The 13,688-nt window shown below is 62.7% G+C and overlaps 3 non-coding genes and 1 pseudogene across 3 annotated transcripts; all 4 read left to right on the forward strand.

The window, feature by feature from the left end:
- Nucleotides 1-809: 809 nt before the first annotated feature.
- Nucleotides 810-927, forward strand: LOC142863654 (uncharacterized; annotated as a pseudogene).
- A 3,795-nt stretch (nt 928-4,722) lies between these two features.
- LOC142863598 (5S ribosomal RNA) lies at nt 4,723-4,841 on the forward strand. The gene has a single exon (XR_012914369.1). It is a non-coding gene; the product is annotated as a 5S ribosomal RNA (ribosomal RNA).
- Nucleotides 4,842-8,637: 3,796 nt separating this feature from the next.
- Nucleotides 8,638-8,756, forward strand: LOC142863599 (5S ribosomal RNA). The gene has a single exon (XR_012914370.1). It is a non-coding gene; the product is annotated as a 5S ribosomal RNA (ribosomal RNA).
- A 3,797-nt stretch (nt 8,757-12,553) lies between these two features.
- Nucleotides 12,554-12,672, forward strand: LOC142863600 (5S ribosomal RNA). Its single transcript, XR_012914371.1, has one exon. It is a non-coding gene; the product is annotated as a 5S ribosomal RNA (ribosomal RNA).
- The last annotated feature ends 1,016 nt before the right edge of the window (nt 12,673-13,688 follow it).

Raw genomic sequence — 13,688 nt, forward strand, 5'->3', positions numbered from 1 at the left:
TCTTTCCGGTGCACTCATTAGTGAAATGACCTCCAGGAAGCTGGAATCCAATATCTAATGGCCGATTTTTAGCGAGTCCACACGCCAGGGTGGTCGGGGTCCAATGCAGCCCCGGCCAGGCCCAGGCCCCTTGGACTGGGCCACAGGAGGACACGGAGGAGGGTCCCGGCCCCCACGAAGCGGTGCCGGCAGTTCTCCACGGGCTTGGGCGTTTTCCAGAGGTAGGAGATGGAGGGGACTGATTTCTTCAGCGCCCCCCAAACCAGGCCACCCCACCCCACCCATGGGACACATCCCCAGAGAGAGACGCCCCATACACTGGCTGTGCCCCAGCCCTGGCCCGGGGGAATAGGCGGCAGCCCACCCACAGGGCGAGGGGGGGGGCGCAGCTGAAAGGGGTTGTGGGGGAGGGCGGCCCCTGGCTGGGGTCAAAGGGCGAGCGTCCCGCGCGTGCGCAGTCAGCGGCAGGCAGCGACGCGCTGGGGGTGGGCAGCGGGTAGGTGAAGGAGGCCGGGCGAGGAGACGAGGGGGGCTGGGAGGGCTCCACCTTGGCGAGTCCAGCCGTGGAGGCGCATCTTGTGTGAGTGTGAGTGAGTGTGAGTGTGTGTGTGTGTATAGAGAGACAGCCCCCCGCCCCGCCCCGCCCCGCCCCGCCCCGCCCATCACCCCCGTCCCTGGGAGCCCGCGGGACCCGGCCGGCGAACTCAACCGGCCCGGCCCGGCGCGGGGCCTGGGGCGGGAGGCGGCGGCGGGGAAGCCCAGAGAGGCTCGGCTTCTTGAGCGGGGCAGGGGCGCCCTCCGCCACCGCCGTCTAGGGCCACACCACCCTGAACGCCCCCGATCTCGTCTGGTCTCGGAAGCTAAGCGGGGTCGGGCCGGTTAGTACTTGGATGGGAGACCGCCTGGGAATACCGGGTGCCACAGGCTGCTGCTTTTTTTTTTTTTTTTTTTTTTTTTGCCTCTTGTTCTGTCCCCTTTCTGGGAGCGCGGCGGCGGCCCGGGGTGGGGGTCACCCCCACCCTCAGCGCCCGCCCGCGGTGCCTGGCGCCCCAGCCCGCACCGTGGGGCCTCCTCTTGTCCCAAGCCGCGACACCGCCGCCACGCGGCAGCATGCGTGGCATCTGGACTGTCAGGTCTCAGACCAAAGGTCTGCTCTGTGGGAACCGACACGCTGGAGGAAACCTTGAGAGTCTGAGAGGGGAGGGAGTTCCAGAAGAAGGCCAGGATGTCATTTTGAGGGAGTATGTGACCAGAACTCGTCCCGTTGCTTTTGGGGTTCTATGGGCTACACGCAGGAATCTTTGGTGGTGGCACCTGATGTTGGGGGATCCGGAGTCACACCCAGACCTGCTCCACAGGCCTCCTTTTACTTTTCTCTTCGGATTCATGATTTTTAAAAAGTGTCTCTTACCTCTATGATTGCATTTTCTTTTCTCTCTCTTTTCAAGCAGATGATGGGAGTACAAGTATTCAGGTGACATGTGTTGCCCGTGCCCCCCTCCCCCCTGTGTTCTTTTTTTTTTTTTTTTTTTTTTTGAGACAGAGTCTCGTTTTGCTGCCCAGGCTAGAGTGAGTGCCATGGCGTCAGCCTAGCTCACGGCAACCTCAATCTCCGGGCTCAAGCAATCCTGCTGCCTCAGCCTCCCGAGTAGTTGGGACTACAGGCATGCACCACCACGCCCGGCTGTGTTTTTCTATATATATTAGTTGGCCAATTAATTTCTTTCTATTTTTAGTAGAGACGGGGGTCTCGCTCTTGCTCAGGCTGGTTTCGAACTCCTGACCTGGAGCAATCCGCCCGCCTCGGCCTCCCAGAGAGCTAGGATTACAGGCGTGAGCCACCGCGCCCGGCCCCCCCTGTGTTCTTATTCATATACCTCTCATGTTGTTGCAGCGTATTGTGGGGGTACCAATGTTAAGGTCGGGTGCCTTGCCCTCTCCAAGCCTCCCCCCTCGGGTCAGAGCTTCAAGTGCGCCCATCCCCCAGTCGGTGCGCACCCACCCCATGCCTAATGGATGTGTATGCCCCTCCCCTCCCCCCACCCGCCCGACACCCACCCGATGAAGGTGATTCCTCTCTGTCCACTTAGGCGTCCATCCGTTCGTACCAATTTGCTGGTGAGCGCGCTCACGTGGTGCTCGTGTGTCCATTCTTGGGATACCTGGCTTACTGGAACGGGTTCCAGCTCTGGCCAGGAGAACACGAGAGGCGCCCTCTCACCGCTGCTCCTCACAGCCGAATGGCACTCCGTGGTGTCCACGCGCCACATTTTATTAATGCACTCCTGGATGGATGGGCACTCGGGTCGCTTCCACGTCTTTGCGATTGTGAATTGTGCCCTAACTGTCACCCTAACCCTTACCCAGCCCGTCTCCTCTGCCCCTGCCTGACGCGCTCCTCCCCGGCCAGGCCCGTCACTGTCCTGGGCCCCCGCCTGACCGGCTCCTCCCCGCCCGGCCTGTCACCGTCCTCTGCCCCTGCCTGACATGCTCCTTCCCGCCCGGCCTCTCACCGTCCTCGGCCCCTGCCTGACCGGCTCCTCCGTCGCCTGGGCCTTCCAAGGGCTTGGTGTGGACGCTGCTTCCAGGAAGCCCTCCAGAAACCCGGCAGCAGGGTGGCCGCAGCAGTCTCCAGCAGCCGTCCCTAAGTCGCGTGAGTGCGGGGGACGTGCCCCCGCTGTGCCGCGGGGGCCCAGCCTGGTGTCTTCCCTGAGGCCCTGCGGCTGCCGGCTGGGCTGCCGCTCCCCGCAAGGGGAGAGCCGCGGAGGTGGGGACCGCCTCCTGATGGGGACGTACACGCAGCTCTCCAAGTCGGATTCCGGGGCTCTCTGTCCTGCCCGAAGGCCCAGCCGGCCTGCGGGTCCTTAGAGTGGCAAAAACCTCCGAAAACTGAGACTGAGGGTCCGGTGGGTGTCTGCACTTTTGTGCTGGGCACCCCAGGGAGGCCCGGGGGCTGGCTGGACAACGTGGTCTGCTGGGCTGGGGGGTTGGAGGAGCAACTGATGTCCTTTGCACTTTGGGTAGCAAGAGTCTGAGGTGTCTCTGAGCCCTGTGCCCTGTGGGGGGGGGCGGGGGGGAGGAGGAGGAGGAGGAGGAGGAGGAGGTGGGAAGGGCCGGGGCCTGCAGTCCTGTTCCCGGGGTGGCACGGCAAGTGGCTTCTTCCACAGGCTGCTTGGCCTGGGCTCCCTGCACCTGGGCCTTTGGAGGACCGGCCCTGTGCTTGCCAACACTTCCTGCAGGGACCCAGAGCTGGGAGGTGGCATCTCTCAGCCCTGGGTCGGGCAGAGCCCCAGCGGGCCATGCCCACAACCTCTCTCAGCACCGGTCCCCCAGAAGGCTCCTTTGGGACCAGGATTCTCTTGCGGTGACTCTTTAAGGTCTGGCCCCTGGATGGAGGGGCACCAGGAGTAGAGGAGCAGGAAGGGGAAGGGGGTGGCCATGCGAGGGGACACTTTGAGGCCAAGTCCCAGCTTCAGCCTGATCCTCCTGGGAACCCCGCTCTGAGACAAGGAGCCGGGCTTCCCATTCCCACAGCAGCCAGTCGTGGGCTGAGGACACCTGGGGCGTTGGGAACTCCCTGGCTTCTCCTTGGTTTAACATCTGGAGCTGCTTGTGAATCGCGCCGCCACACACACCCGAGCGCAGGTGTCTTCCGCACAGACTGCGGGCCTCGCTCTTCTGAATGCCGCTAGCTCGCCACCCACCCACGGGTGAACCCGGTCAGGGTGCTTTCTCTAAGGGGCAGACTCTTTTCCGGGCGGGCTACCGGTGTCTCTGTTTGCTCGTTTCTTTCTTCCATTTCGGGAAAGTCTTCCTTGCTGGGTGTGGAAATCTCCTATGCCTTCCCTCGCCTATTCTGTCAGCTTTAAAATTCTCTTTCAGTTGCCACCCTCACAGATGGATTAGGAAACTCTTTCCGGTGCACTCATTAGTGAAATGACCTCCAGGAAGCTGGAATCCAATATCTAATGGCCGATTTTTAGCGAGTCCACACGCCAGGGTGGTCGGGGTCCAATGCAGCCCCGGCCAGGCCCAGGCCCCTTGGACTGGGCCACAGGAGGACACGGAGGAGGGTCCCGGCCCCCACGAAGCGGTGCCGGCAGTTCTCCACGGGCTTGGGCGTTTTCCAGAGGTAGGAGATGGAGGGGACTGATTTCTTCAGCGCCCCCCAAACCAGGCCACCCCACCCCACCCATGGGACACATCCCCAGAGAGAGACGCCCCATACACTGGCTGTGCCCCAGCCCTGGCCCGGGGGAATAGGCGGCAGCCCACCCACAGGGCGAGGGGGGGGGCGCAGCTGAAAGGGGTTGTGGGGGAGGGCGGCCCCTGGCTGGGGTCAAAGGGCGAGCGTCCCGCGCGTGCGCAGTCAGCGGCAGGCAGCGACGCGCTGGGGGTGGGCAGCGGGTAGGTGAAGGAGGCCGGGCGAGGAGACGAGGGGGGCTGGGAGGGCTCCACCTTGGCGAGTCCAGCCGTGGAGGCGCATCTTGTGTGAGTGTGAGTGAGTGTGAGTGTGTGTGTGTGTGTATAGAGAGACAGCCCCCCGCCCCGCCCCGCCCCGCCCCGCCCCGCCCATCACCCCCGTCCCTGGGAGCCCGCGGGACCCGGCCGGCGAACTCAACCGGCCCGGCCCGGCGCGGGGCCTGGGGCGGGAGGCGGCGGCGGGGAAGCCCAGAGAGGCTCGGCTTCTTGAGCGGGGCAGGGGCGCCCTCCGCCGCCGCCGTCTAGGGCCACACCACCCTGAACGCCCCCGATCTCGTCTGGTCTCGGAAGCTAAGCGGGGTCGGGCCTGGTTAGTACTTGGATGGGAGACCGCCTGGGAATACCGGGTGCCACAGGCTGCTGCTTTTTTTTTTTTTTTTTTTTTTTTGCCTCTTGTTCTGTCCCCTTTCTGGGAGCGCGGCGGCGGCCCGGGGTGGGGGTCACCCCCACCCTCAGCGCCCGCCCGCGGTGCCTGGCGCCCCAGCCCGCACCGTGGGGCCTCCTCTTGTCCCAAGCCGCGACACCGCCGCCACGCGGCAGCATGCGTGGCATCTGGACTGTCAGGTCTCAGACCAAAGGTCTGCTCTGTGGGAACCGACACGCTGGAGGAAACCTTGAGAGTCTGAGAGGGGAGGGAGTTCCAGAAGAAGGCCAGGATGTCATTTTGAGGGAGTATGTGACCAGAACTCGTCCCGTTGCTTTTGGGGTTCTATGGGCTACACGCAGGAATCTTTGGTGGTGGCACCTGATGTTGGGGGATCCGGAGTCACACCCAGACCTGCTCCACAGGCCTCCTTTTACTTTTCTCTTCGGATTCATGATTTTTAAAAAGTGTCTCTTACCTCTATGATTGCATTTTCTTTTCTCTCTCTTTTCAAGCAGATGATGGGAGTACAAGTATTCAGGTGACATGTGTTGCCCGTGCCCCCCTCCCCCCTGTGTTCTTTTTTTTTTTTTTTTTTTTTTTTTGAGACAGAGTCTCGTTTTGCTGCCCAGGCTAGAGTGAGTGCCATGGCGTCAGCCTAGCTCACGGCAACCTCAATCTCCGGGCTCAAGCAATCCTGCTGCCTCAGCCTCCCGAGTAGTTGGGACTACAGGCATGCACCACCACGCCCGGCTGTGTTTTTCTATATATATTAGTTGGCCAATTAATTTCTTTCTATTTTTAGTAGAGACGGGGGTCTCGCTCTTGCTCAGGCTGGTTTCGAACTCCTGACCTGGAGCAATCCGCCCGCCTCGGCCTCCCAGAGAGCTAGGATTACAGGCGTGAGCCACCGCGCCCGGCCCCCCCTGTGTTCTTATTCATATACCTCTCATGTTGTTGCAGCGTATTGTGGGGGTACCAATGTTAAGGTCGGGTGCCTTGCCCTCTCCAAGCCTCCCCCCTCGGGTCAGAGCTTCAAGTGCGCCCATCCCCCAGTCGGTGCGCACCCACCCCATGCCTAATGGATGTGTATGCCCCTCCCCTCCCCCCACCCGCCCGACACCCACCCGATGAAGGTGATTCCTCTCTGTCCACTTAGGCGTCCATCCGTTCGTACCAATTTGCTGGTGAGCGCGCTCACGTGGTGCTCGTGTGTCCATTCTTGGGATACCTGGCTTACTGGAACGGGTTCCAGCTCTGGCCAGGAGAACACGAGAGGCGCCCTCTCACCGCTGCTCCTCACAGCCGAATGGCACTCCGTGGTGTCCACGCGCCACATTTTATTAATGCACTCCTGGATGGATGGGCACTCGGGTCGCTTCCACGTCTTTGCGATTGTGAATTGTGCCCTAACTGTCACCCTAACCCTTACCCAGCCCGTCTCCTCTGCCCCTGCCTGACGCGCTCCTCCCCGGCCAGGCCCGTCACTGTCCTGGGCCCCCGCCTGACCGGCTCCTCCCCGCCCGGCCTGTCACCGTCCTCTGCCCCTGCCTGACATGCTCCTTCCCGCCCGGCCTCTCACCGTCCTCGGCCCCTGCCTGACCGGCTCCTCCGTCGCCTGGGCCTTCCAAGGGCTTGGTGTGGACGCTGCTTCCAGGAAGCCCTCCAGAAACCCGGCAGCAGGGTGGCCGCAGCAGTCTCCAGCAGCCGTCCCTAAGTCGCGTGAGTGCGGGGGACGTGCCCCCGCTGTGCCGCGGGGGCCCAGCCTGGTGTCTTCCCTGAGGCCCTGCGGCTGCCGGCTGGGCTGCCGCTCCCCGCAAGGGGAGAGCCGCGGAGGTGGGGACCGCCTCCTGATGGGGACGTACACGCAGCTCTCCAAGTCGGATTCCGGGGCTCTCTGTCCTGCCCGAAGGCCCAGCCGGCCTGCGGGTCCTTAGAGTGGCAAAAACCTCCGAAAACTGAGACTGAGGGTCCGGTGGGTGTCTGCACTTTTGTGCTGGGCACCCCAGGGAGGCCCGGGGGCTGGCTGGACAACGTGGTCTGCTGGGCTGGGGGGTTGGAGGAGCAACTGATGTCCTTTGCACTTTGGGTAGCAAGAGTCTGAGGTGTCTCTGAGCCCTGTGCCCTGTGGGGGGGGGCGGGGGGGAGGAGGAGGAGGAGGAGGAGGAGGAGGTGGGAAGGGCCGGGGCCTGCAGTCCTGTTCCCGGGGTGGCACGGCAAGTGGCTTCTTCCACAGGCTGCTTGGCCTGGGCTCCCTGCACCTGGGCCTTTGGAGGACCGGCCCTGTGCTTGCCAACACTTCCTGCAGGGACCCAGAGCTGGGAGGTGGCATCTCTCAGCCCTGGGTCGGGCAGAGCCCCAGCGGGCCATGCCCACAACCTCTCTCAGCACCGGTCCCCCAGAAGGCTCCTTTGGGACCAGGATTCTCTTGCGGTGACTCTTTAAGGTCTGGCCCCTGGATGGAGGGGCACCAGGAGTAGAGGAGCAGGAAGGGGAAGGGGGTGGCCATGCGAGGGGACACTTTGAGGCCAAGTCCCAGCTTCAGCCTGATCCTCCTGGGAACCCCGCTCTGAGACAAGGAGCCGGGCTTCCCATTCCCACAGCAGCCAGTCGTGGGCTGAGGACACCTGGGGCGTTGGGAACTCCCTGGCTTCTCCTTGGTTTAACATCTGGAGCTGCTTGTGAATCGCGCCGCCACACACACCCGAGCGCAGGTGTCTTCCGCACAGACTGCGGGCCTCGCTCTTCTGAATGCCGCTAGCTCGCCACCCACCCACGGGTGAACCCGGTCAGGGTGCTTTCTCTAAGGGGCAGACTCTTTTCCGGGCGGGCTACCGGTGTCTCTGTTTGCTCGTTTCTTTCTTCCATTTCGGGAAAGTCTTCCTTGCTGGGTGTGGAAATCTCCTATGCCTTCCCTCGCCTATTCTGTCAGCTTTAAAATTCTCTTTCAGTTGCCACCCTCACAGATGGATTAGGAAACTCTTTCCGGTGCACTCATTAGTGAAATGACCTCCAGGAAGCTGGAATCCAATATCTAATGGCCGATTTTTAGCGAGTCCACACGCCAGGGTGGTCGGGGTCCAATGCAGCCCCGGCCAGGCCCAGGCCCCTTGGACTGGGCCACAGGAGGACACGGAGGAGGGTCCCGGCCCCCACGAAGCGGTGCCGGCAGTTCTCCACGGGCTTGGGCGTTTTCCAGAGGTAGGAGATGGAGGGGACTGATTTCTTCAGCGCCCCCCAAACCAGGCCACCCCACCCCACCCATGGGACACATCCCCAGAGAGAGACGCCCCATACACTGGCTGTGCCCCAGCCCTGGCCCGGGGGAATAGGCGGCAGCCCACCCACAGGGCGAGGGGGGGGGCGCAGCTGAAAGGGGTTGTGGGGGAGGGCGGCCCCTGGCTGGGGTCAAAGGGCGAGCGTCCCGCGCGTGCGCAGTCAGCGGCAGGCAGCGACGCGCTGGGGGTGGGCAGCGGGTAGGTGAAGGAGGCCGGGCGAGGAGACGAGGGGGGCTGGGAGGGCTCCACCTTGGCGAGTCCAGCCGTGGAGGCGCATCTTGTGTGAGTGTGAGTGAGTGTGAGTGTGTGTGTGTGTGTATAGAGAGACAGCCCCCCGCCCCGCCCCGCCCCGCCCCGCCCCGCCCATCACCCCCGTCCCTGGGAGCCCGCGGGACCCGGCCGGCGAACTCAACCGGCCCGGCCCGGCGCGGGGCCTGGGGCGGGAGGCGGCGGCGGGGAAGCCCAGAGAGGCTCGGCTTCTTGAGCGGGGCAGGGGCGCCCTCCGCCGCCGCCGTCTAGGGCCACACCACCCTGAACGCCCCCGATCTCGTCTGGTCTCGGAAGCTAAGCGGGGTCGGGCCTGGTTAGTACTTGGATGGGAGACCGCCTGGGAATACCGGGTGCCACAGGCTGCTGCTTTTTTTTTTTTTTTTTTTTTTTTGCCTCTTGTTCTGTCCCCTTTCTGGGAGCGCGGCGGCGGCCCGGGGTGGGGGTCACCCCCACCCTCAGCGCCCGCCCGCGGTGCCTGGCGCCCCAGCCCGCACCGTGGGGCCTCCTCTTGTCCCAAGCCGCGACACCGCCGCCACGCGGCAGCATGCGTGGCATCTGGACTGTCAGGTCTCAGACCAAAGGTCTGCTCTGTGGGAACCGACACGCTGGAGGAAACCTTGAGAGTCTGAGAGGGGAGGGAGTTCCAGAAGAAGGCCAGGATGTCATTTTGAGGGAGTATGTGACCAGAACTCGTCCCGTTGCTTTTGGGGTTCTATGGGCTACACGCAGGAATCTTTGGTGGTGGCACCTGATGTTGGGGGATCCGGAGTCACACCCAGACCTGCTCCACAGGCCTCCTTTTACTTTTCTCTTCGGATTCATGATTTTTAAAAAGTGTCTCTTACCTCTATGATTGCATTTTCTTTTCTCTCTCTTTTCAAGCAGATGATGGGAGTACAAGTATTCAGGTGACATGTGTTGCCCGTGCCCCCCTCCCCCCTGTGTTCTTTTTTTTTTTTTTTTTTTTTTTTTGAGACAGAGTCTCGTTTTGCTGCCCAGGCTAGAGTGAGTGCCATGGCGTCAGCCTAGCTCACGGCAACCTCAATCTCCGGGCTCAAGCAATCCTGCTGCCTCAGCCTCCCGAGTAGTTGGGACTACAGGCATGCACCACCACGCCCGGCTGTGTTTTTCTATATATATTAGTTGGCCAATTAATTTCTTTCTATTTTTAGTAGAGACGGGGGTCTCGCTCTTGCTCAGGCTGGTTTCGAACTCCTGACCTGGAGCAATCCGCCCGCCTCGGCCTCCCAGAGAGCTAGGATTACAGGCGTGAGCCACCGCGCCCGGTCCCCCCTGTGTTCTTATTCATATACCTCTCATGTTGTTGCAGCGTATTGTGGGGGTACCAATGTTAAGGTCGGGTGCCTTGCCCTCTCCAAGCCTCCCCCCTCGGGTCAGAGCTTCAAGTGCGCCCATCCCCCAGTCGGTGCGCACCCACCCCATGCCTAATGGATGTGTATGCCCCTCCCCTCCCCCCACCCGCCCGACACCCACCCGATGAAGGTGATTCCTCTCTGTCCACTTAGGCGTCCATCCGTTCGTACCAATTTGCTGGTGAGCGCGCTCACGTGGTGCTCGTGTGTCCATTCTTGGGATACCTGGCTTACTGGAACGGGTTCCAGCTCTGGCCAGGAGAACACGAGAGGCGCCCTCTCACCGCTGCTCCTCACAGCCGAATGGCACTCCGTGGTGTCCACGCGCCACATTTTATTAATGCACTCCTGGATGGATGGGCACTCGGGTCGCTTCCACGTCTTTGCGATTGTGAATTGTGCCCTAACTGTCACCCTAACCCTTACCCAGCCCGTCTCCTCTGCCCCTGCCTGACGCGCTCCTCCCCGGCCAGGCCCGTCACTGTCCTGGGCCCCCGCCTGACCGGCTCCTCCCCGCCCGGCCTGTCACCGTCCTCTGCCCCTGCCTGACATGCTCCTTCCCGCCCGGCCTCTCACCGTCCTCGGCCCCTGCCTGACCGGCTCCTCCGTCGCCTGGGCCTTCCAAGGGCTTGGTGTGGACGCTGCTTCCAGGAAGCCCTCCAGAAACCCGGCAGCAGGGTGGCCGCAGCAGTCTCCAGCAGCCGTCCCTAAGTCGCGTGAGTGCGGGGGACGTGCCCCCGCTGTGCCGCGGGGGCCCAGCCTGGTGTCTTCCCTGAGGCCCTGCGGCTGCCGGCTGGGCTGCCGCTCCCCGCAAGGGGAGAGCCGCGGAGGTGGGGACCGCCTCCTGATGGGGACGTACACGCAGCTCTCCAAGTCGGATTCCGGGGCTCTCTGTCCTGCCCGAAGGCCCAGCTGGCCTGCGGGTCCTTAGAGTGGCAAAAACCTCCGAAAACTGAGACTGAGGGTCCGGTGGGTGTCTGCACTTTTGTGCTGGGCACCCCAGGGAGGCCCGGGGGCTGGCTGGACAACGTGGTCTGCTGGGCTGGGGGGTTGGAGGAGCAACTGATGCCCTTTGCACTTTGGGTAGCAAGAGTCTGAGGTGTCTCTGAGCCCTGTGCCCTGTGGGGGGGGGGCGGGGGGGAGGAGGAGGAGGAGGAGGAGGAGGAGGTGGGAAGGGCCGGGGCCTGCAGTCCTGTTCCCGGGGTGGCACGGCAAGTGGCTTCTTCCACAGGCTGCTTGGCCTGGGCTCCCTGCACCTGGGCCTTTGGAGGACCGGCCCTGTGCTTGCCAACACTTCCTGCAGGGACCCAGAGCTGGGAGGTGGCATCTCTCAGCCCTGGGTCGGGCAGAGCCCCAGCGGGCCATGCCCACAACCTCTCTCAGCACCGGTCCCCCAGAAGGCTCCTTTGGGACCAGGATTCTCTTGCGGTGACTCTTTAAGGTCTGGCCCCTGGATGGAGGGGCACCAGGAGTAGAGGAGCAGGAAGGGGAAGGGGGTGGCCATGCGAGGGGACACTTTGAGGCCAAGTCCCAGCTTCAGCCTGATCCTCCTGGGAACCCCGCTCTGAGACAAGGAGCCGGGCTTCCCATTCCCACAGCAGCCAGTCGTGGGCTGAGGACACCTGGGGCGTTGGGAACTCCCTGGCTTCTCCTTGGTTTAACATCTGGAGCTGCTTGTGAATCGCGCCGCCACACACACCCGAGCGCAGGTGTCTTCCGCACAGACTGCGGGCCTCGCTCTTCTGAATGCCGCTAGCTCGCCACCCACCCACGGGTGAACCCGGTCAGGGTGCTTTCTCTAAGGGGCAGACTCTTTTCCGGGCGGGCTACCGGTGTCTCTGTTTGCTCGTTTCTTTCTTCCATTTCGGGAAAGTCTTCCTTGCTGGGTGTGGAAATCTCCTATGCCTTCCCTCGCCTATTCTGTCAGCTTTAAAATTCTCTTTCAGTTGCCACCCTCACAGATGGATTAGGAAACTCTTTCCGGTGCACTCATTAGTGAAATGACCTCCAGGAAGCTGGAATCCAATATCTAATGGCCGATTTTTAGCGAGTCCACACGCCAGGGTGGTCGGGGTCCAATGCAGCCCCGGCCAGGCCCAGGCCCCTTGGACTGGGCCACAGGAGGACACGGAGGAGGGTCCCGGCCCCCACGAAGCGGTGCCGGCAGTTCTCCACGGGCTTGGGCGTTTTCCAGAGGTAGGAGATGGAGGGGACTGATTTCTTCAGCGCCCCCCAAACCAGGCCACCCCACCCCACCCATGGGACACATCCCCAGAGAGAGACGCCCCATACACTGGCTGTGCCCCAGCCCTGGCCCGGGGGAATAGGCGGCAGCCCACCCACAGGGTGAGGGGGGGGGCGCAGCTGAAAGGGGTTGTGGGGGAGGGCGGCCCCTGGCTGGGGTCAAAGGGCGAGCGTCCCGCGCGTGCGCAGTCAGCGGCAGGCAGCGACGCGCTGGGGGTGGGCAGCGGGTAGGTGAAGGAGGCCGGGCGAGGAGACGAGGGGGGCTGGGAGGGCTCCACCTTGGCGAGTCCAGCCGTGGAGGCGCATCTTGTGTGAGTGTGAGTGAGTGTGAGTGTGTGTGTGTGTGTATAGAGAGACAGCCCCCCGCCCCGCCCCGCCCCGCCCCGCCCCGCCCATCACCCCCGTCCCTGGGAGCCCGCGGGACCCGGCCGGCGAACTCAACCGGCCCGGCCCGGCGCGGGGCCTGGGGCGGGAGGCGGCGGCGGGGAAGCCCAGAGAGGCTCGGCTTCTTGAGCGGGGCAGGGGCGCCCTCCGCCGCCGCCGTCTAGGGCCACACCACCCTGAACGCCCCCGATCTCGTCTGGTCTCGGAAGCTAAGCGGGGTCGGGCCTGGTTAGTACTTGGATGGGAGACCGCCTGGGAATACCGGGTGCCACAGGCTGCTGCTTTTTTTTTTTTTTTTTTTTTTTTGCCTCTTGTTCTGTCCCCTTTCTGGGAGCGCGGCGGCGGCCCGGGGTGGGGGTCACCCCCACCCTCAGCGCCCGCCCGCGGTGCCTGGCGCCCCAGCCCGCACCGTGGGGCCTCCTCTTGTCCCAAGCCGCGACACCGCCGCCACGCGGCAGCATGCGTGGCATCTGGACTGTCAGGTCTCAGACCAAAGGTCTGCTCTGTGGGAACCGACACGCTGGAGGAAACCTTGAGAGTCTGAGAGGGGAGGGAGTTCCAGAAGAAGGCCAGGATGTCATTTTGAGGGAGTATGTGACCAGAACTCGTCCCGTTGCTTTTGGGGTTCTATGGGCTACACGCAGGAATCTTTGGTGGTGGCACCTGATGTTGGGGGATCCGGAGTCACACCCAGACCTGCTCCACAGGCCTCCTTTTACTTTTCTCTTCGGATTCATGATTTTTAAAAAGTGTCTCTTACCTCTATGATTGCATTTTCTTTTCTCTCTCTTTTCAAGCAGATGATGGGAGTACAAGTATTCAGGTGACATGTGTTGCCCGTGCCCCCCTCCCCCCTGTGTTCTTTTTTTTTTTTTTTTTTTTTTTTTTTGAGACAGAGTCTCGTTTTGCTGCCCAGGCTAGAGTGAGTGCCATGGCGTCAGCCTAGCTCACGGCAACCTCAATCTCCGGGCTCAAGCAATCCTGCTGCCTCAGCCTCCCGAGTAGTTGGGACTACAGGCATGCACCACCACGCCCGGCTGTGTTTTTCTATATATATTAGTTGGCCAATTAATTTCTTTCTATTTTTAGTAGAGACGGGGGTCTCGCTCTTGCTCAGGCTGGTTTCGAACTCCTGACCTGGAGCAATCCGCCCGCCTCGGCCTCCCAGAGAGCTAGGATTACAGGCGTGAGCCACCGCGCCCGGCCCCCCCTGTGTTCTTATTCATATACCTCTCATGTTGTTGCAGCGTATTGTGGGGGTACCAATGTTAAGGTCGGGTGCCTTGCCCTCTC

The sequence above is a fragment of the Microcebus murinus genome, chromosome 22 (assembly GCF_040939455.1).
Source record: "Microcebus murinus isolate Inina chromosome 22, M.murinus_Inina_mat1.0, whole genome shotgun sequence".
NCBI classification, from domain to species: Eukaryota; Metazoa; Chordata; class Mammalia; order Primates; family Cheirogaleidae; genus Microcebus; species Microcebus murinus.